General features: G+C 42.7%; 1 pseudogene; it reads right to left on the bottom strand.

The window, feature by feature from the left end:
• Positions 1-18133: 18133 nt before the first annotated feature.
• On the bottom strand, positions 18134-18799 carry LOC126071299 (gap junction beta-4 protein-like; annotated as a pseudogene).
• Positions 18800-20997: the final 2198 nt, after the last annotated feature.

Here is a 20997-nt window from a genome sequence, read left to right as displayed (position 1 = left end):
TTCCGACTCATAGTGACCCTATGTACAACAGAACGAAACACTGCCTGGTCCTGAGCCACCCTTACAATTGTTGTTATACTTGAGCTCATTGTTGCAGCCACTGTGTCAATCCACCTTATTGAGGGTCTTCCTTTTTTCTGCAGACCCTGTACTTTGCCAAGCATTATGTCCTTCTCCAGGGACTGATCCCTCCTGACAACATGTCCAAAGTATACAAGACGCAGTCTCGCCATCCCTGCTTCTAAGGAGCATTCTGGTTATACTTCTTCTAAGACAGATTTGTTTGTTCTTTTGGCAGTCCATGGTATATTCAATATTCTTCGTCAATACCACAAATCAAAGGCGTCAATTCTTCAGTCTTCCTTATTCACTGCCCAGCTTTCACATGCATATGATGAGATTGAAAATACCATGGTTTAGGTCAGGCGAAACTTAATCTTCAAGGTGAAATCTTTGCTCTTCAATACCTAAAGAGGTCCTTTGCAGCAGATTTACCCAATGCAATGTGTCTTTTGATTTCTTGACTGCTGCTTCCATGGCTGTTGATTGTGGATCCAAGTAAAATGAAATCCTTGACAACTTCAGTCTTTTCTCCATTTATCATGATGTTGCTCATTGGTCCAGTTGTGAGGATTTTTGTTTTCTTTATGTTGAGGTGCAATCCATACTGAAGGCTGTGGTCTTTGATCTTCATCAGTAAATGTTTCAAGTCCTCTTCACTTTCAGCAAGCAAGGTTGTGTCATCTGCATAACGCAGGTTGTTAATGAGTCTTCCTCCAATCCTGATGCCCCATTCTTCTTCATATAGCCCAGCTTCTCGTATTATTTGCTAAGATACAGTAATTTGTTGTTTCTGATCATGAAATTTTATTTTATGACATCTTTTGTACACTTATAGCATTTATTACAAAACAAGCATCAAAATTGAAGTATGAGCTATTTAAAGCAAAATTGTTGAACGTCAATTTTTCATTGTGGGAGACCAACAGAATTTTACATTGATTGTTGAAACAATTAAGTTCACTGACTCATTTTCTATATTGTAGAATATGTGGAATATTCTTTTTGTAGAAAATGCTGTATACGGTAAAAATCTTAGTATCCTGCATCCACTAAAAATTTTATAATCCAGTTCATCTCATTCCACTAAAATGGCATACGCCACTTTTTTGTTCAATCACTAATAGTCACATTTAAAAAGAAGTTGCATCGTGAATAGCTAAGACACACACACACAAATATATATATACATATATATGTTGTTGTTGTTAGGTGCCATCGAGTCGGTTCTGAATCATAGCAACCCTATGTACAACAGAACCAAACACTGTCTGGTCCTTCTCCATCCTCACGATCGTTGTTATGCTTGAGCCCGTTGTTGCAGCCAATGTGTCAATCCATCTTGTTGAGGGTCTTCTTTTTCAATGGCCCTCTACTTTACTAAGCTTTGTGTCCTTCTCCAGGGGCCGATCCCTCCTGATAACATGTCCAGAGTATGTGAGACATATCATCACCATCCTTGCTTCTAAGGAGCATTCTGGTTGTACATCTTCCAAGACAGATTTGTTTGTTCTTCTAGCAGTCCAAGGTATATTCAATATTTTTCACCAACACCACAATTCAAAGGCGTCAGTTCTTCTTCAACCTTCCTTTTTCACCATCCAGCTTTCACATGTACACGAGGCAATTGAAAACACCATGGCTTGAGTCAGGGGCACCTTAGTCCTCAAGGTGACATGTTTGCTTTTCGACACTTTAAAGAGGCCTTTTGCAGCAGATTTGCCCAGTGCAATGCATATTTTTATTTCTTGACTGCTGCTTCCATGGGTGTTGATTGTGGATTCAAGTAAAATGAAATCTTTGACAATGTCAATCTTTTTTCCATTTATCATGATGTAGCTTATTGGTCCAGTTGTGAGGATTTTTGTTTGTGTTGAGGTGTAATCCATACTGAAGGCTGTGGTCTTTGATCTTCATCAGTAAGTGTTTCAAGTTCTCTTCACTTTCAGCAAGCAAGGTTGTGTCATTTGCATATTGGAGGTTATTAATGAGTCTTCCTCCAATTCTGATGCCCCGTTCTTCTTCATATAGTTTAGCTTCTCACTTTATTTATTCAGCATACAGATCGAATAGGTATGGTGAAAGGACACAACCTTGATACACACCTTTTCTGACTTTAAACCATGCAGTATCTCCTTGCTCTGTTTGAATGACTGGCTCTTGATCCATGTACAGGTTTCTCATGAGCACAATTAAGTGTTCTGGAGTTCCCATTCTTCACAAAGTTACCAAAATTTGTTATGATCCACACAGTCGAATGCCTTTGCATAGTCAATAAAACACAGGTAAACATCTTTTTGGTATTCTTTGCTTTTAGCCAGGATCCATCTGACATCAACAATGATAGATATCCCTGGTTTCACGTCCTCTTCTGAAACTGGCTTGTATTTCTGGCAGTTCCCTGTCAATATACTGCTGCAGCCGCTTTTGAATGATCCTCAGCAAAACTTTACTTGCATATAATATTAATGATACTCTTCTATAATTTCCATATTCTGTTGGATCACCTTTCTTGGGAATGGGCATAAAAATGCATCTCTTCCAGTCAATTGGCCAGGTAGCTGTCTTCCAAATTTCTTAGCATAGACGAATGATCACTTCCAGTGCTGCGTCCTTTTATTGAAATATCTCAATTGATATTCCGTTGATTCCTGGAGCCTTGTTTTTCCACCTCTGCCTTCAGTGCATTTTAAACTTCTTCCTTCAGCACCATCAGTTCCTGACCATATGCTGCCTCCCGAAATGGTTGAACGTCGACCAATTCCTCTTGGTATCGTGACTCAGTGTATTCCTTCCATCTTCCTTTAAGGCTTCCTGTGTCGTTTAATATTTTCGTCATAGAATCCTTTACTATTGCAACTTGAGGCTTGAATTTTTTCTTCTGTTCTTTCAGCTTGAAAAATGCCAAGCGTGTTCTTCTTTTTTGCCTTTCTACCTCCAGGTCTTTGCACCTGTCATTATAGTACTTTATCTTCTTGAGCCACCCTTTGAAATCTTCTGTTCAGCCCTTTTACTTCATCATTTTTTCCTTTTGCTTTAGCTACTTGACATTTAAGAGCAAGTTTCAAAGTCTCTTCGGACATCGATTTTGATCTTTTCTTTCTTTCGTGTCTTTCTAATGACCTCTTGCTTTCTTCACGTATGATGTCCTTGATATCATTCCACAACTCGTCTGGTCTTTGGTCATTAGTGTTTAATGAGTCAAATCATGTGAGATGAGGCCAAGACAGTGTCATCATTAGTGTACACATATAAGTACAATCTCAGAGGGCTTGTGCGGATTCCTAGGAACAAAGTTTACAATGTTAAGATTAGGTTAGCAGAGCTCATAACGAGGCCCTCTATTGTGGGACTTCCCGCCCTGGGATTTTTAATTTAGTCCAGATAATTTAGGTTAGTCCTTATTTTAGAGGGATTTCCCGAAGCAGTCAGTTTCAAATAATTCTGTGTGTCCATGACATCAGGTTATCAGTCCCATGAGCATGGACGGTGTCTGCGGGGGCTCTGTGTGGACAGCACACGAGCCAAGCCCGTTTTGTTTTGGTCTTTATCAGCTTCACAGTTTTCATAGCAGCTTGGAAAGGCAGTGCTGGGAGTTCTCAGAAGGAGGAGGAAAAGTTTTCAGGCACATTTTTGAAAGAATGTAGATCCTTAGTATTTCCGCCTCCCCCATGCTTCCCCAGGTGTCTGTGTTCAGGTTTATTTTTCTATATAGCAGTGTGTCTCATTCAATAATTAAAACTTTATATCATTTTCAATTATCCCTGATTCTTATTTAAATCTTGTATCTGGAATATGCAAAAGTGAGAAAAGGAAAACATTTTCTTACAATAGACAGTGTGAATGTGTGTAATGAGAGGCCCCAATATGATTTACCTGCTAGAAAGCCCTGGCCTGTTGGCTCAGGAATCCATCCCTGGCCAGTGTTTTTAGCCTTGGCCAGGGTCTCTTAGGCAGATCAGCTTTTCCATGTTGTTCAGGGTCTTCTGATAACAGTGTCAGTCCATGTATATTGGCCCAGTCCAGGACGGTGTCTAAATCTTTATGGGCTGCTTTTCCTGGATCCAGGAGGCAATCGGCTGCACATCTGTTTGCTCCGGAGCAGAGGACACTTCGTCCTCTGCAGTTAGTTGACAAGTGTGGTCTGCTCATTGGTTATGTTTCTTTTGTCATCATAGAGGCCTTTCTGGTGACCATTCACTGGTTTTATCTAGATGTCTCATCCTCACAGGGGGGTTGCTTTATATGCCAGTCTAAGGCTTATCAATGTCTGGATCAAATGGCCAGGCTAATAGCTATAGCCCATGTCACAAGTTTCCATGTGCCCCACTAAAATGGCCCTAACTGTAGCAATTTCTATCAGGGCTTGGAGGCCAAAGCTAGCAGAGGTGTACGTTAATGCATAGACTTCATCAGTACTTACAATAGAGGTTTATAGGGGTCCCAATAGGACTTATCCATAGTCAGGCTTCAGCAAGGGTCCTGATGGTGGTGATCTCACATACAAAAGCTTTCCTCATCTTGGTACCAGATCCCTGTGGACTGATATCTAAAAAACCCAAGACATACAATTCTTTTTCATTTCCTCATTGAACTTTAATTTTGGCCAGGGTCTTTAGTTACCCCTGGCAACAAAGGGACATGTACCTAGTCCTTGTTGTTGTTGTATGCTGTGAAGTTGATCCCGGCTCATCCCACTGCCATTGAGTCAATTTGGACTTATAACGACCCTGTATAAGAGAGTAGAATTGCCCCCTAGGGTTTCCCAGGCTGTGATCTTTATAGGAGTAGACTGCTAGGTCTTTTCTCCCACCGAGCAGCTGGTGGGTTTGAACCACTGACCTTTTGGTTAGCAGTCCAACGCTTAACCATTGCATCACCAGGACTCCTTACTTAATCCTTCATCCAGTTTATTTAAATAATATTGTGTTTTGTTTTTTAATTTTTTTTTTTTTATTGTGCTTTAGGTGAAAGCTTACAGAGAAAACAGTTTCCATTCAAAGTTTGTACATTAAGTGTTCCATAACATTGGCTGTATTCCCCACAATGTGTCAGTGCTCTTCCGCTCTGGGTTCCCTGATACCTTTCATTGGGATATTCTACCCCTTCCTGCTTCTCATCTTTGCTTTTTGGGCAAATGTTGCCCTTTTGATCTTATATAATTGCTTGTTCTAAGGAGCCCATTCCTTACAGGTGTTATTGTTTATTTTCTGGGCCTGTCTATTGTTTGGCTGGAAGGTGGTCTCTAGGAATAGCTTCGTTTCCAGTTCAGAAGGGTGTCAGGGCCATAGTCTCGTGAGTTTCTCCAGCCTCTGTCAGATCAGTTAGTCTGGTCTTTTTTTGTGAATTTTATTTTTTGTTCTACTTTTTTCTCCTGCTCTGTCAGGGACCCTCTGTTATGATCTCATTCAGAGTGGTGGGTAGTGGCAACTGGGCACCATCTAGTTCTTCTGGTCTTGGGGTTGTATTGGCTGTTGTTCATGTGATCTGTTAGTCCTTTGGACTAATTTCTCCCTTGAGTCTTTGTTTTTTTCACTCTCCTTTGCTCCTGACTGGAAGAGATTAATCGTTGTATCTTAGATGACCTCTTGCAAGCTTTTAAGACCTCAGATGCTACTCACCAAAGTAGGTTGCAGAACATTGTCTTTATGAATGTTGTGCCAATTGACATAGCTGTCCCTGAGTCTATGGCCCTTTGTCTTCTAGCCTAGAAATTTTGTCCCACGAGGTGTTTGGCTATGTCTAAGAAGCTTCTGTGACTGTGCCCCTTGTGTGCTCTGTTGTCTATATCAATATACATGCAGCACTTACAATTATGTATGTAGAAATATCCACAATCAAACCTATATTTGCTGATGGGTGTGCAGTCTTGCACCCTCCCACACCTCTTTAGCATACCTACCTACCTATGTATCCTTTTGTAAGTTATTGTTTGCTAATACTATTGTTGTAGGATTTTCCACGTTATAGTAATTACCGCAGTTGCCTTTTATTCTTGTGTTCCTCTCAGTGTCTTCCTTTGCCTTGGTCACGCTGTGCTGACTTCCCCCATATTGTGTATTGTCTTTCCCTTCACCAATATTAACACCTGTCTTCTATCTAGTTAGTGATTTTCCCTCCCTCCCCTTCCCATCCCTGGTAACCATCAAAGAATTTTTTTTCCCCCTGTGTGTAAACCTTTTTTCTTTCTTTCTTTTTTTTTTAATAATAGTGGTCTCATACACTATTTGACCTTTTGTGATTGACTTATTTCACTCAGCATACTTTCCTCCAATTCGTCCATGTTGTGAGATGTTTCGCGGATTCGTCACTATTCCTTATTGTTGCATAATATTCCATTCGGTGTATGTACTGCGGTTTATCTATACATCCACTTAGATTGTTTCCATCTTTTTGCTATTGTGAATAATGCTGCAGTGAACACGGGTGTGCATATGTCTATTTGTGTCATAGCTCTTATTTCTTTAGGGTAGATACCTAGGAGTGGCATTGCTGGATCATGTGGTATTTCTATTTCTAGCTTTTTAAGGAAGCACCATACCATTTTCCATAGTGGTGGTATCACTTTATATTCCCACTAGTAGTGTTTAAGAGTTCTGATCTCCCCACAACCCCACCAGCATTTGTTATTTTCTGTTTTTTTGATGAGTGCCACTATGGTTGGCGTGAGATGGTATCTCATTGTAGTTTTGATTTGCATCTCTGTAATGGCTAATGATTTCGAGCATTTCTTTACGTGTCTGTTAGCTGCCTGAGTGTCTTCTTTGGTGAAGTGTCTGTTCACGTCCTTTGCCCATTTTTTTAATTGGATTGTTTACTTTTTGTTGTTGAGCTGTTGACTTTTTTAAATAAATTTTAGAGATTAGACCTTTGTTGGATATATCATAGCCAAATTTTTTTCCCCAGTCTGTAGATTCTCTTTTACTCTTTTGGAGAAGTTTTTTGCTGAGCACAAGTATTTAATTTTTAGGAGATCCTATTTATCTAATTCGCCTTCTGTTGTTTATACATTTTAGTTATGTTTGGTATCCTATTTATGCCATATATGAGGGTCCCTAGCATTGTCTCTATTTTTTCTTCCATGATTTTCGTAGTTTTATATTTAGGTCTTTGACCATTTTGGGTTAGTTTTTGTATATGGTGTGAGGCATTGGTCCTGTTTCATTTTTCTACAGATAGACATCCAGTTTTGCCAGTGCCATTTGTTAAAAAGACTGTCTTCCTCATTTAGTGGAAGCTAGCCCTATTTTATTGTGTTTTAGGTGAAAGTTTACAAAGCAAATTAGGTTCACCTTTAACAATTTTTATACAAATTGTTCTGTGCCATTGGTTACAATTTTTACGATGTATCAGCATTCTCCTTATTTCCATTCTGTTTGTTCTATTTCCATTGATCTAGCTTCACTTCCCTGCCTTGCCTTCTCATCTTTGCTTTTGGGTAACTGTTGACCATTTGGTCTTATATAGTTACTTGTTTAAGGGAGCACATTACTCACAGGTGATATTGTTTATTTCACAAGCCAATCTATTATTTGGCTGAAAGGTGACCTGCAGAAATAGCTTCAATTCCAAGTTGAAAGGGTATCTTAGGGGTCTCTCTAGTATCTACCAGTCCAGTAGATCTGGCCTATTTTTTTTTTTTTTTTAGGAATCTGAGTTTTGTTCTACAGTTTTCTCCCATTCTGTCTTGGACCTTCTATGGGGTCCCTGGTCAGGATGGTAGGTAGTGGTAGCCAGGCAGCATGCAGTTCTTCTGGTCTCAGATTAGAAGAGGCTGTGGTTTGTGAGTCCTGTTTATATTTGAAAGTCAGAAGGTCTGGGTAGAAGTTGGTGGGCCCTCCTATCCCTCCTTAGGTCTATTGAGAGGGATGGAGGGAACAGAACAGAACCTATGTCAGCCATAGGGCCAACACCATGCGGAGAGGTCTGCACGCTGGGATTTGGCCATAAGCTTTCTGGGGCAAGGAAGCAGACAGCCAGGTGGCTCAGGGCAGGCAGGCTTCTACAAGGAGAGAACCACGCCTAGAAAGGCCGTAGCTGCACAGGGCAGGCATCTCTTTCACCCAGCCACTCCCATGTTGCCCCTCTGCTCATTGTTGTCACCCTTGCTTGTATCCTCAGTTGTCTGTGGAATCACACCTCTACCATGTCAAGTGGGAGCAGCACAGTTCCCACCTGGTTGCTGGGCAACGTGGAGGTAGCTACCCCTCCCATTTCTCATCCCCTTTACTATTGTAGCTGCCACTATGTTGCCACTTGGTTATCTCAGCAGGGGCAGTGGTCAGAGCATTCCAGAGAGGGCCTCTAAGGTCTTTTCAAGGCAGCTCAAAAAAGCGGCCTTCAAGGGCTTTTTACTCTTTTTTTCCCTGCAGGTTTAATTCTTGCTTTGCACAGGGTGCTTTTTAGCGCTAGGGACCTGCTTAAAATTACTCAGCTTGTTGGAACCCTTCTAACCATCTCTGGTCCCATTGTCAGAGGCCCCCGAGCAGTGGCTAGGGAATTGCTCCCTTAGCCCTTGAATCCCCTTGTTTCAGTAACCAGAACAACATCACTTTGTGGGTTGGTCCCGATTCTTTCTTTGCCTTTTGGCTTTTCAAGTGTGGATTCCTTTGCCAGATTTCATCCTTCTGGGCCTCTGGTAGTAGAAAAGCCTGCCATCACCTTGCTGTTTCCATTCCGAAGTGGGACGTGAGTTTCTCCACTGCCTCTCCCCCTGTCATACCAGGAGAAAACAACAAAGGTGTGTCTGTGGTTTTCCACTGAGGAGGGCTGTGGCTCATGGAGGCCTCCAGTGCTATCGAGATAGAACAGCATCATCAACAACAGATGTGGCGACAGGGCCATAAACCAGGCATCTGTGGCCTTTACCTGGAGTGCCATCATGGCTTTATAAACAGTTTAGAACACCGTTCTCAAGCTTCCAACAATCCAAACCGAGAGAGGCTGAAGGACACTCTCCCGGCTTCTACTTATCTTCTTCCTTCAAGTTTCTCATTTCATTTTCAGAAATTAACACATTCATTTGAAGTAAAAAAGAAATTTTTTTCTGTTCTCACAATATCCCAAATCCACGTATTTGTCTTCTCTTGAGGGCAAATTGACTGCACAAATATCAGCATTTTTTCCTGGAGGCAATTTCTCAGTCCTGAGTTAAAATAGGAAAGTTTAAAACATTGTGTCTTTTCAAAATAATATGGGATGGAGAAACCAACAATAACTTATAAGAAATTAAATGACCAGTTGTTGTGTGGCATTGAGTCGCTGAGTCGATTCTGACTCACAGTAACCCCAAGTGACAGAGTAGAACTGCCGCATAGGGTTTCCTAGGCTGTTATCTTTAAGGGAATAGGTTGTCAGGTCTTTTCTCTTGATGAGCAGGTGGTGGGTTCCAACCGCCAATCTTTCAGTTAGCAGCTGAGTGCTTAACCATTGCACCACCGGGGCTCCTTAAATGGCCAATAGAGAAAATGGCCAGTAGTGGAATGTTTTTGTCTTTGATTTAATAAGGTTACCCTATCTGTGGGACTTGGAGTGGTAAAAAAATTCTGTAACATTTAATTGATCATCATTACAGACTGGTTCATGACATAGGGCATTTGGTCTGTCTTATTCCATGTCCTTTTAAAATTATCATCTAATTGCTGTTTTAACAAAGTATATCACTTATGTAACATTTTACAGTATAAGATTTACCAATTTCTCTCTTTTTTCCTGTCTTTTGAGGTCTGCTCAAGATTGTTAACTAGCTGAAGTATTTTTAAAGGGGCACTTTCCCATTAAAGATTATGTTTTTCTTTCTTTTTATAAACTATGTCAGATCCTTTTTAAAAAATGTATTTTATGTATTTTGTTGCTGTTGAAAATATAACTAGAAAGCAGAACTTACACCACTTCAACAATTTCTCCATGTACAGCTCGGTGACTTTGATTACAGTCTTCAAGCTGCGCACCATACCCACCCTCCTTTACTGAATTGTTCCTTCCTCATTAACATAGACTCACTGCCTCCTAAATTTCCTGTTTAATCTTTTGAGTTGCTGTTGTCAGTTTGATCCCGTAGAAGTAGTTCTTAAAAGAGTACAACGCTCAAGGCAAACCTTCTTCACCAGTTAAGCTAGACTATTGTTTGGTTTTAAGAAGACTTCAGGGAATATTTTTGGCTTAAGGTTTAAAGATTATCTCAGGGCAATAGTTTCAGGGGTTCATCCAGCCTCCATGACTCCAGAAATGCTGGATTTCACGATAATTTGAAATTTTGCTCTGCATTTACCCCCATTTGATCATGATTTTTCTGTAGAATCTTTTATCAAAATGTTCAGTAATGGTAGCCAGGCACCAGCCAGTTTTTCTGGTCTCATGGCGAAGGAGGCAGTTGTTCCTGGAGGCAATTAGCCACACATTTATTCCATTTCCTCCCCCTATTCCAGACTCTCCTTCTTCCTCTGTTGCTCTAGGTGAATAGAGACCAGTTGTTGTGCCTTGGGTGGCTGTTTGCAAACTTTTAAGACCCTAGGTGCTATGCAATGAACTAGGAGGTAGAACAGAAGCAATAAACAGGGTATTAGGCCAATTAACTATGATGTTCCATGAAACCATGACCCTAAACCTCCAAACCAAGAAAACAAATTCAGTGAGATGTTTGGTTGTTCATAAGCAGCCTCAGCAGTGGCTCTTTTTTTTTTTTTTTTGGTAAATATACCCATTACATAATATTTGCCAATTCAACTTTTTACAGGTATATGATTTATTGACAACAATAACATTAATCGGTTGTACAACGCTTACCCTTAATCAATGTGATTTTTCCATCACTGTAAACCCAAACTCAGTGCTTCATAAATAATAACCTTCCCTTTCCCTCCCCCTTCCACCTCTGGTAACCACTAATAAACTTTGGTCTCCATATATTTGTTTGTTCTTGTCGCTTTATGTAAGTGAGGTCAGACAATATTTGTCCTTTTGTGATTGACTTATTTCACTCAACGTAATGTTTTCATGCTCCATCCATGTTGGAGCATGTATCAAGACTTCATTTCACTTTCTGGCTGAGCAGGATTCCATTATATGTATGTACCACATTTTGTTATCCATTCATCTGTTGATAGGCATTTAGGTTGTTTCCACCTCTTGAATATTGTGAATAATGCTGCAGTACATTGGTGTACATATGTCAGTTTGTGTCATTGCTTTTAAGTCATTTGGGTATATTCCTAGCGGTGGAATTGCTGGGTCATATGGTAGTTCCATTTTTAGTTATTTTGAGGACCCGCCGTACTGTTTTCCACAATGGTTGTACCATTTTGCATTCTTACCAGCAATGGATAAGGGTTCCCATTTCCCCACATCCTTGCCATTATTTGTTCTTTTCTTTTTTTTAATCTTAGCCATGCTAGTGGAAATGAAATGGTATCTCATTGTAGCTTTGTTTTGCGTCTCTCTGATGGCTAATGATGTTTGCATCTTTCCATGAGTTTAGTGTCCATTTGAATATCCTCTTAGGTGAAATGTCTATTCAAACCCCTTTGCCCATTTTTGATTGGGTTATTTGTCTTTTTACTATTAAATTGTTGAAGTTTTATATATATTTTGGTTATTAGATTCTTATTGGATGTATGGTTTCTGATGATAGTCACTTGTATTTTCACTTTTTTGGTAAAGTGCTTTGATGACTGAAATTTATGAATTTTTATGAGGTCTTATTTATTTTGTCTTTTGCTGTTTGTGCTTTTGTTATTATGTTAGACAATCCATTGTTAAAGGCTAGGCCCAACAGTCCAACTCCTGAATTTTCTTCTAAAAATTTTATGACTTTAGTTTTCACATTTAGTTTCTTAGCCTATTTTGAATTTGTTTCTGTGTATGGTGTGAGGCATGGATCCTATTTAATTTTTGTTCCTGTGGAAATCTAATTTTCCCAGCACCATTTATTGTGAGACTCTTCTTTCCCCATTAGTGAACTTAACACCATTGTCAAAAGTCAGTAGACCATAGCTGTGTGGATTTATTTCCTGACTCTTAATTCTACTTGATTGGTCTATGCATCTATTATTATACTAGTACCAGGCATTTTGCTTATTCTAGCTGTACAATTTGTTTTGAAATCAGGAAGTGTGAGTCCTCCTACTTTGTTCCCCTTCAGAATTGCTTTAGCTATTTGGGGGGCCTGGCTATGTCAGTTCTGAAGCCATTAAGAAAACATGAAGTTAAAGCCTTTTTAGTTTCATGATTTAAAATAGAGTCCTGAACGCTCCAGGAAAACCTGCCGTAATCTTTTCCACAATCCAAATAGATTCATTTTCATTTTTTCTCCTGCTTATAAGATTGAATCCTTATTTAATGTTTCAGTTTTTTATTTCCTTTCTGCAGAAAGTTTTTTCTTCTTTTTTAAAGGAGGGTATTTTAGATTTATTAAATTTGTGGCCTCAGAAAACCAGTTAGAATACTCCTCCCATTGGGCTGTTTAGTTTTAGTACTATTTTTTTTTTCCTAATTTGCCCCATAAATAAACACTTTTATCTAAAGAGAATAAGCTCTATTGAAGCTGTTGTACTTCCCAATTATCCTTAGTGAAGGCAGCCCAGAGATTTAAAGAAACTGCAGGTCTGGGGACAGGATGTAATTGCAGGAGTCCCTGTTGAAAAGAAAACAAAAATGAAAAAATGGAGGCTGGAGGATAGCTCCTAATTCTTTTCTCTAAGACAATGAACAACACATTTGTTTAAGAAAGCACAACTACGGCCATAGCATTTATTCATGAACCTGACCGGAGGGACGCCTAGTGACCTGTTCTTAGAATTCATGGATCCCATGCATCTGTCAGTTTGTTGTACTGTGGGGGCTAGTATGTTGCCTGTCACTGTTATCCAAATAACAACAGGGTCACTCGTAGTGGACAGGTTTCAGCTGAGCTTCCAGACTAAGACAGACTAGGAAGAAGGACCTGGTGGTCTACTTCCAAATAAAATTAACCGGTGAAAACCGAATGAATAGCAGTGGAGCATTGTTTGATACAGTGCTGGCAGATGAGCCCCACGGGTTGGAAGGCACTCAAAATATGACTGGGAAGAGCTGCTTCCTCAAAGTAGAGTAGACCTTAATGACATGGATGGAGTCAATCCTGTGAGACTTCCATTTGCTGATGTGGCATGACTCAAAATGAGCAGAAACACCTGCAAACGTCCATTAATAATTGGAATGTGGAATGCACAAAGTATGAATCTAGAAAAATTGGAAATTGTCCAAAATGAAATGGAATGCATAAACATCAATATCCTAGGCGTTAGTGAGCTGAAATGGACCGGTGTTGGTCATTTTGAATCAGATAATCATATGATCTACTTTGCCAGGAATGACAACTTGAAAAGGAATGGCATTGTGTTCATCATCCAAAAGAACATTTCAAGATCTATCCTGAAGTACAACACTGTCAGCGATAGGATAATATCCACACACCTACAAGGAAGACCAGTTAATACAACTATTATTCAAATTTACGCACCAACCACTAGGGCCAAACATGAAGAAACTGAAGATTTTTACCAACTTGTGTAGTCTGAAATCAACTGAACATGCCATCAGGATGCATTGATAATTACTGGTGATTGGAATGTCAAAGTTGGAAACAAAGAAGGATCGGTAGTTATAAAATATGACCTTGGTGATAGAAATGATGCCGGAGATTGCGTGATAGAATTTTGCAAGACCAACAACTTCTTCATTGCAAATACCTTTTTACACCAACATAAACAGTGACTATACACGTGGACCTCACTAGATGGAATACACAGGAATCGAATCAACTGTATCTGTAGAAAGAGAGGATGGGAAGCTCAATATCATCAGTCAGAACAAGGCCAGGAACCAACTGCGGAACAGACCATCAATTACTCATATGCAGGCTCAAGTTGAAACTGAAGAAAATTAGAACAAGTCCATGAGAGCCAAAGTATGACATTGAGTATATCCCACCTGAATTTAGAGACCATCTCAAGAGTAGATTTGACACACTGAACACTAACGACTGAAGACCAGATGAGTTGTAGAATGACATCAAATACGTCATACATGAAGAAAGCAAAAAACCCAAAACCAAACCCATTGCCATCGAATTGATTCTGACTCATAGCGACCCTGTAGGACAGAGTAGAACTGCCCCACAGAGTTTCCAAGGAGCGCCTCGCAGATTCGAACTGCTGACCCTTTGGTTAGCAGCCATAGCACTTAACCAATATACCACCAGGGTTTCCTAAAGAAAGCAAGAGGTAGTTAAAAAGATAGGAAAGAAAAAGACCAAAATGGATGTCAGAAGAGACTCTGAAACTTGCTATTGAATGTCAAGTCGCTAAAGCAAAAGGAAGAAAAGATGAAGTAAAAGAGCTGAACACAGTATTTCAAAGGGTGGCTCAAGAAGACAAAATAAAGTTTTATAATGACATGTGCAAAGGCCCAGAAAAAGAAAACCAAAAGGAAGAACACACTCGGCATATTTCAAGCTGAAAAACTGAAGAAAAATTTCAAGCCTTGAGTTGCAATGTTGAAGAATTCTATGGGGAAAATATTCAAGGATGAGGGAAGCATCAAAAGAAGATGGAAGAAATACATAGAATCACTGTACCAAAAAGAATTGCTTGACGTTCAACCATTTCAGGAGGTAACATATGATCAGGAACTGACGGTACTGAAGGAAGAAGTCCAAGCTGTAATAAAGGCATTGGCAAAAAACAATCCTGTAGGAATTGATGGAACGCCAGTTGAGGTGTTTCAGCAAACGGTTGCAGCCCTGGAAGTGCTCACTTGTCTATGTCAAGAAATTTGGTAGACAGCTACCTCGTCAAGCAACTGGAAGAGATCCATATTTATGCCTATTCCCAAGAAAGGTGGTCCAACTGAATGTGGAAATTATCAAACAATGTCATTAATATCACATGCAACTAAAATTTTGCTGAAGATCATTCAAAAGCGGCTGCAGCAGTATATCGACAGGGAACCGCCAGAAATTCAAACCACATTCAGAAGAGGACGTGGAACCAGGGTTGTCATTGCTGATGTCAGATGGATGCAGGCTGAAAGCAGAGAATACCAGAAAGGTGTTTATGGTGTTTATTGACTATGCAGAGGCGTTCAACTGTGTGGATCATAACAAATTATGTATAACATTGCAAAGAATGGAAATTCCAGAACACGTAATTGTGCTCATGAGGAACCTTTACCTAGATCAAGAGGCAGTCATTCGAATAGAACAAAAGAATACTTCGATGTTTAAAGTCAGGAAAGGTGTGTGTAAGGGTTATGTCCTTTCACCATACCTACGCAATCTGTATGCCGAGCAAATAAAGTGAGAAGCTGGACTATATGAAGAAGAATGGGGCAGGCATCATGACTGAAGAAGACTCATTAACAACCTGCATTATGCAGATGACACAACCTTGCTTGCTGAAAGTGAAGAGGACTTGAAACATTTACTGATGAAGATCAAAGACCACAGCCTTCAGTATGGATTGCACCTCAACATAAAGAAAACAAAAATCCTCACAACTGGACCAATAAGCAACACATGATAAACTGAGAAAAGACTGAAGTTGTCAAGGATTTCATTTTACTTGGATCCGCAATCAACGTCCATGGAAGCAGCATCCAAGAAATCAAAAGACACGTTGCATTAGGCAAATCTACCACAAAAGACCTCTTTAAAGTGTCAAAAAGCAAAGCTATCACCTTGAAGACTAAGGTGCACCTGACCTAAGCCATGGTGTTTTCAATTGCCTCATATGCATGTGAAAGCTGGACAGTGAATAAGGAAGACCAAAGAAAATTGACGTCTTTGAATTGTGGTATGACGAAGAATGTTGAATATACCATGGACTGCTAGAAGAACGATCAAATCTGTCTTGGAAGAAGGACTACCAGAATGCTCCTTAGAAACAAAGATGGCAAAACTACATCTCACATACTTTGGACATGTTATCAGGAGGGACCAGCCCCTGGAGAAGGACATCGTGCTTGGTAAAGTAGAGGGTCAGCAAAAAAGACGAAGAACCTCGATGAGGTAGATTGACACAGTGGCTACAACAATGGGCTCAAGCATAACAATGATTGTGGGGATAGCACAGGGCTGAGCAGAGTTTCTTTCTGTTGTACATAGGGTCGCTATGAATCAGAATTGATGGCACCTAACAACAACAACAACAATTTAATGATAAAACGCCAGTCCTGGGCATTCCCCAGGCTTCTTGAAAGTTATTTAATTTTAACACCTCGAAGGTCTCAGATGGGGAAACTGACTCTTCCGATCCTGGAGATGACCGAGTTACAGATGGGGTGGCTGAGGCGGTTCTTGGGGGTCCAGGGAGGTGCACAGAGGAGGGAGGAAGGGCATTCCAGGGAGAGGGAACAGCATGTATAAGACAACAGGCATGATACGGCATGATGTGTTTGGGGGAGCATGAACTCTTTGGTGTTATTGGTGGGTTAAAAGGAAGGGAGGAAGCAAGGGGTGAGGTTAGGGAGGTCAGCACGGGCTGGGTTGAAGCCAATGAAGCGGGGATTTTAAAGCAGGAGGAAAGGTATGGTCACATTATAGAAAGATCACTCTGTGAACTGCAGCGGGGGGCAGATGGGGAAGGCCCAGCTAGAGGCGATAAGGCTGTGAGCTAGGGGAGGAGGGGCTGGATGAGGAGTGGGAGTCAGTGGGATTTGGTGTTATGTTGGGATGTGTGGCCTGAGGGGCTGAGGGAGAGAAAGCGGGCGAGGATGATATGCCAGCTCCTGGCTTGGACAGCTGGGTTGATGGCTGTACTGTTCACAGTGTGTGGGGAGGGTGTCTATGAGGAGAATGGGTTTGGGGGAGAGAGTAAGCTCAGTCTGTGTGTTGCTGAGTGTGAGGTGCCTGTGGGGCTTTCCGAGAGTTGTCATGTGGGCGCTGGGTGTTGGGCCCTGGGATTCAGAGGCAGGTTCCAACTGGAGTGTTATCTTGGGCGTTGTCAGGGTATGAGTGACGGTGGCGGTGGATGAGGTTGCTCAGCAGTGTGTGTCTGGCGAAAAAACCGGGAAATTCCAGACTTAATGATCTGTAAGGAACACTTTAACTGACTCATCGAGCCCCTGGCCTGTGGGGATGTGTCTTCAACACACCCTAGCATCCTCCAATGACTCTCAGTACCCCCAGATTTCCCCTCCCACCCTCAGAGGGGTCTCCCTTCCTGTGACCTGTGCCAGGCAGGTTAGAGAGGCCAGAATGGAGGCAAAAGAGGCCTCCGGGCCAACAGGCATTCATGTGATGACACCCACTGAGAACTGACTCACTCTGGGCCCAGGGGCTCCTGGGGTCTTTCTCCTGCACCTCAGCCAGCTACTTGCAGAGCCCAAAGCCCCTGGGGCTGCCCCTGCCTTTGGGAACTCCCCACCACATCCTGGGACACACTCTGTGTCTAGGGGGAGTGATTGTGAGCCCGGATCTGAGGTTCTGGGGCCCAGTCACCTACCAAATCATCTTGGCTTCCATCGTGAATCCCCTTGCTTACCCATCACTTCCCATCTACTGTATTTTCAGTGCAAATAATGCACGAGTTATAGGGTTTATGCCAGCCCCACATCCCCCTTGTGCATTACTTTCCTATGCGCGTTATGTGTGTTGTATGTAGGGGTGCGTTATGTTTGTGGGCATGTTATTTGTGAAAAATACGGTAGTCAGTAGAGTACTGGGAAGATCCTATTTATTAAAGATTTTGACATACCATATCACCATATGAAGAATCCCCACCAGCCAGTCAGCTGCATCCCCATCAACCCCTGCCCCGCCCCATGAAGGCTAAAGACACAGCAACCCAACTGTCCAAGGCACTGGCCCCAGGGTGAGCTTCCCAGACCCCCACAACGGTCCTCCTGACCTGCCCTGCTACAGAAGAAGTGCCATTGCCCTTGCCTGTTTTCCTGGGTGGCCTGGGAGCAGGCCAGGGGGACCCAGTCATCCTATATGCTGGCATTGCCGGTTATGTATATCCACCTGTACCCAACTCATCCTTCTCATCTTGGGGGTGCTCTTCCTACAGTGGACATATTTCTGGCACATGTTGGATTAATGACTCTGAGATTTATGGCACCACTTGACCACCAGGTAGGTGACCTCATTGAGGTTAAGCAGGATGCAGGTGACAGCTGTCACCATAAAGTAGGTGAAGACCTTCTCTGCAGGTTAGGAGATGTAACAATGCACAGTGTGGAGGCATGGTGTCACAGAGCAGATTACCGTGTAGGGCATGTCATAATCCTTGGTGATGGAAGATGTAGAGGAAGCTGGAGTTGATAGTTGTCTTGAAGATGAAGATGGTCAGCAAGTTTGGCCACCAGAGCTCCTTGCCCTTATTGAATAGGAGCAAGGTGTTGTGCCTGTGCTTCAGGTGGTGGCGTGCCTCAAGGTCCTTGTGCTTCTCTCAGTTCTTGCAGTTCACACAGTGCTTGCTGTAGAATACACCCGTGACCACCTGCAGTGAGCCGCACGTGACCAGGATGAGCTACAGGGCCCAGAGTACATGGGGAAGAACTTGTCTTAGCAGATGCTGGGGCAACCTGACTGCTTGGTGTGGCAGACAAAGTCCTTCTGCTCGTGCCCCCATATTTCTTTGGTGGTTACCATGTACACCAGCAGGCGAAAGAACAATACCATGGAGAGCCAGCTGCAACCCAGCGCAGTGAAGTTCATGTTATCACTGCTCAGGAGGCCCTGCAGAAATGCCCAGTTCATGCTGACAGTGTCCCTGGGCCCTCACACCCATGGGTCTATATACTTCTGCAGCACCCACTCAGACTTTGGGGGCCACTAGCCCCGGGAGGACTGGGAAGTGGGCACCCTTTATTGATGGCACAATTGACAAAACCCTTTCACAACCACTGTGTTGCTGTGTCCCCACTTACTACGACCTGATTGAGTAAGGGTTGCCACGACTCCCATTTCACAGAGGAGTAAACCAAGGCCCAGAGAAGGGAAGGCACCGGCCTAAGGTCCCACAGCTGGATGTAGTAGAGCTGGTCTTGAACCTCAGTCTTCCAGTTACAAAATCAGGGGCTCTTTCCTTCTGTAAACTAATAGATACATGTGAATGATAATTATCCTGCATGGACTTGCCAACCAACCTCTTTCACCCCATGTTTTAGCCCCACTGTTTTGACCACAGTGAGTTTCACTGGGATTCCAACCTTCCCAGCTTTAGGGAGGGACAGGGGAAGGGGCAGAGGTGGGGTTCTGGCACAGCCCTCCCCCCACCATTTACTTTCTCAGAGATGCCCCTCCCTTCCATCTGTTTGCTGGCCCAGTCTTCCATTATTTCTATGCAGCCCCTGTCCTGAGTGCTCACCTCCACACCCCATCTCTGGATTCCCATCGTGTTCCATCCGCTGCTGTGCCCCACCCCGTCCCTGCCTCAGCCTTGGGCGCCTTGAGCATGTTCTGACATTGGCCCCTGGGAAGCCTTCTCTGTCCCAGCCCTGAGCACCCTCCTCTCCTTCGTGGCAGAATGTATCACCTGTACTCAAATGCTATGTTTTCCTGTCTTCTGGACACACTGTCAGCTGCTGGAGGGCAGACTCTACATCTCATTCATCTCTGCTTCCCCAGGATCCAGCACCCAACCTGGCTAACGGAGCCATGATAATCATGTGTTAAACAGAACTTAAATCACACTTCTTCCTGATCCCTCCTCTGCCTTGTCTTGTCCTTTGCCCTTCCCATGATTTGGCGAGACATTCCTTCCCCTCCAATAAGAGTTTTCCTTGGGCTTTTCCAGGGACCTGACCTGCTGCCCCTTGGGCCCCCTCCCTGAAGCCAGTCCATAGCCCGAGGACCCCTGGCCATCCTTAGCATGGCTGACCCCTTTCTTCCCAGCCGTCCTCCTCATTTTCTTGATCCTCACCCTTCTTGGGTCCAGCAGCTGCTCTTCTGTCCCTGAGATTGTCCACCTGCCCAAGGGTCTCCTGGAGGCAGCTTTTGTTCCTCACTCCCCTGCTGGGTGGGGCTTTCTGAGCCAATGAGCTGAAAGAGTGAGTGGGTGGGCAGGTGGGCAGGCGGGCAGTAGGCTTTTCCAGACACCTATTCAGAGGAAACACCTGAGACTGTTCTCTACTGATTTATACCGTCCCTCTAGGCAGGTTGAGCACGGCTGGGCCTGGCTGTCTGGGGTAGCAGGTGTGCGGGTGTCTTAGTTTCTTAGTGCTGCTATAATAAAAATATCACAAGTGGGTGGCTTTAATGAACAGAAATTTATTTTCTCACAGTTTAGGAGGCTAGAAGCCCAAATTCAGGGCACTGACTCTAGGGGAAGGCTTTCTCTCTGTCAGCTCTAGGGAAAGGTCCATGTCTCTTTTTAACTTCTGTTCTTCAGTTCTTTGGTGATCTTCATGTGGCGTGTATCTTCCCCTACTTTTCTGCTTACTTCTATGTGCCTAACGTGCCTTAAAAAAAAAAAAACTTCAGAAGTGATTGACTTAACACATACCCTACCCTGATATATGGTCTCATTAAAGTAGCAAAGAAAACCCTGTGCCCAAATGGGATTACACAGGATTTACAAAACACATTTTTTGGGGACATAATTCAATCCATAACAGTGGGTGAGACCTCAGTGATGGGGTCTGGTGCCCTCACACCCAGGCCCAGGTCTGCACCAGTGGGACCAGTGGGATCACCTTCCCCTTTCTGGTTGCCTCATCATCCACCCTCCTACCCCAACACACACACACACACACACACACAGCTCCAGATAGTTCTTTTTCCTTTAGACCTTTTCTCTGGAATCCTGCTTCCGACATTTATGGAAAGGGGCAACTTGGGTTCAGCTCAGGAAGACATCCCACCCCGGTAGGGAGATTTCTGAGGACTTCTGGTTTCTGCTGAGCTTGGGCTGCTCTTAGGAATGTGTCCCAGTGGGGGCTGCAGAGGGTCATGGG

This window comes from Elephas maximus, chromosome 3 (genome assembly GCF_024166365.1).
Source record: "Elephas maximus indicus isolate mEleMax1 chromosome 3, mEleMax1 primary haplotype, whole genome shotgun sequence".
NCBI lineage: Eukaryota > Metazoa > Chordata > Mammalia > Proboscidea > Elephantidae > Elephas > Elephas maximus.
The sequence above is the reverse complement of the archived record's forward strand: the minus strand, read 5'-3'. Positions and strand labels throughout refer to the sequence as shown.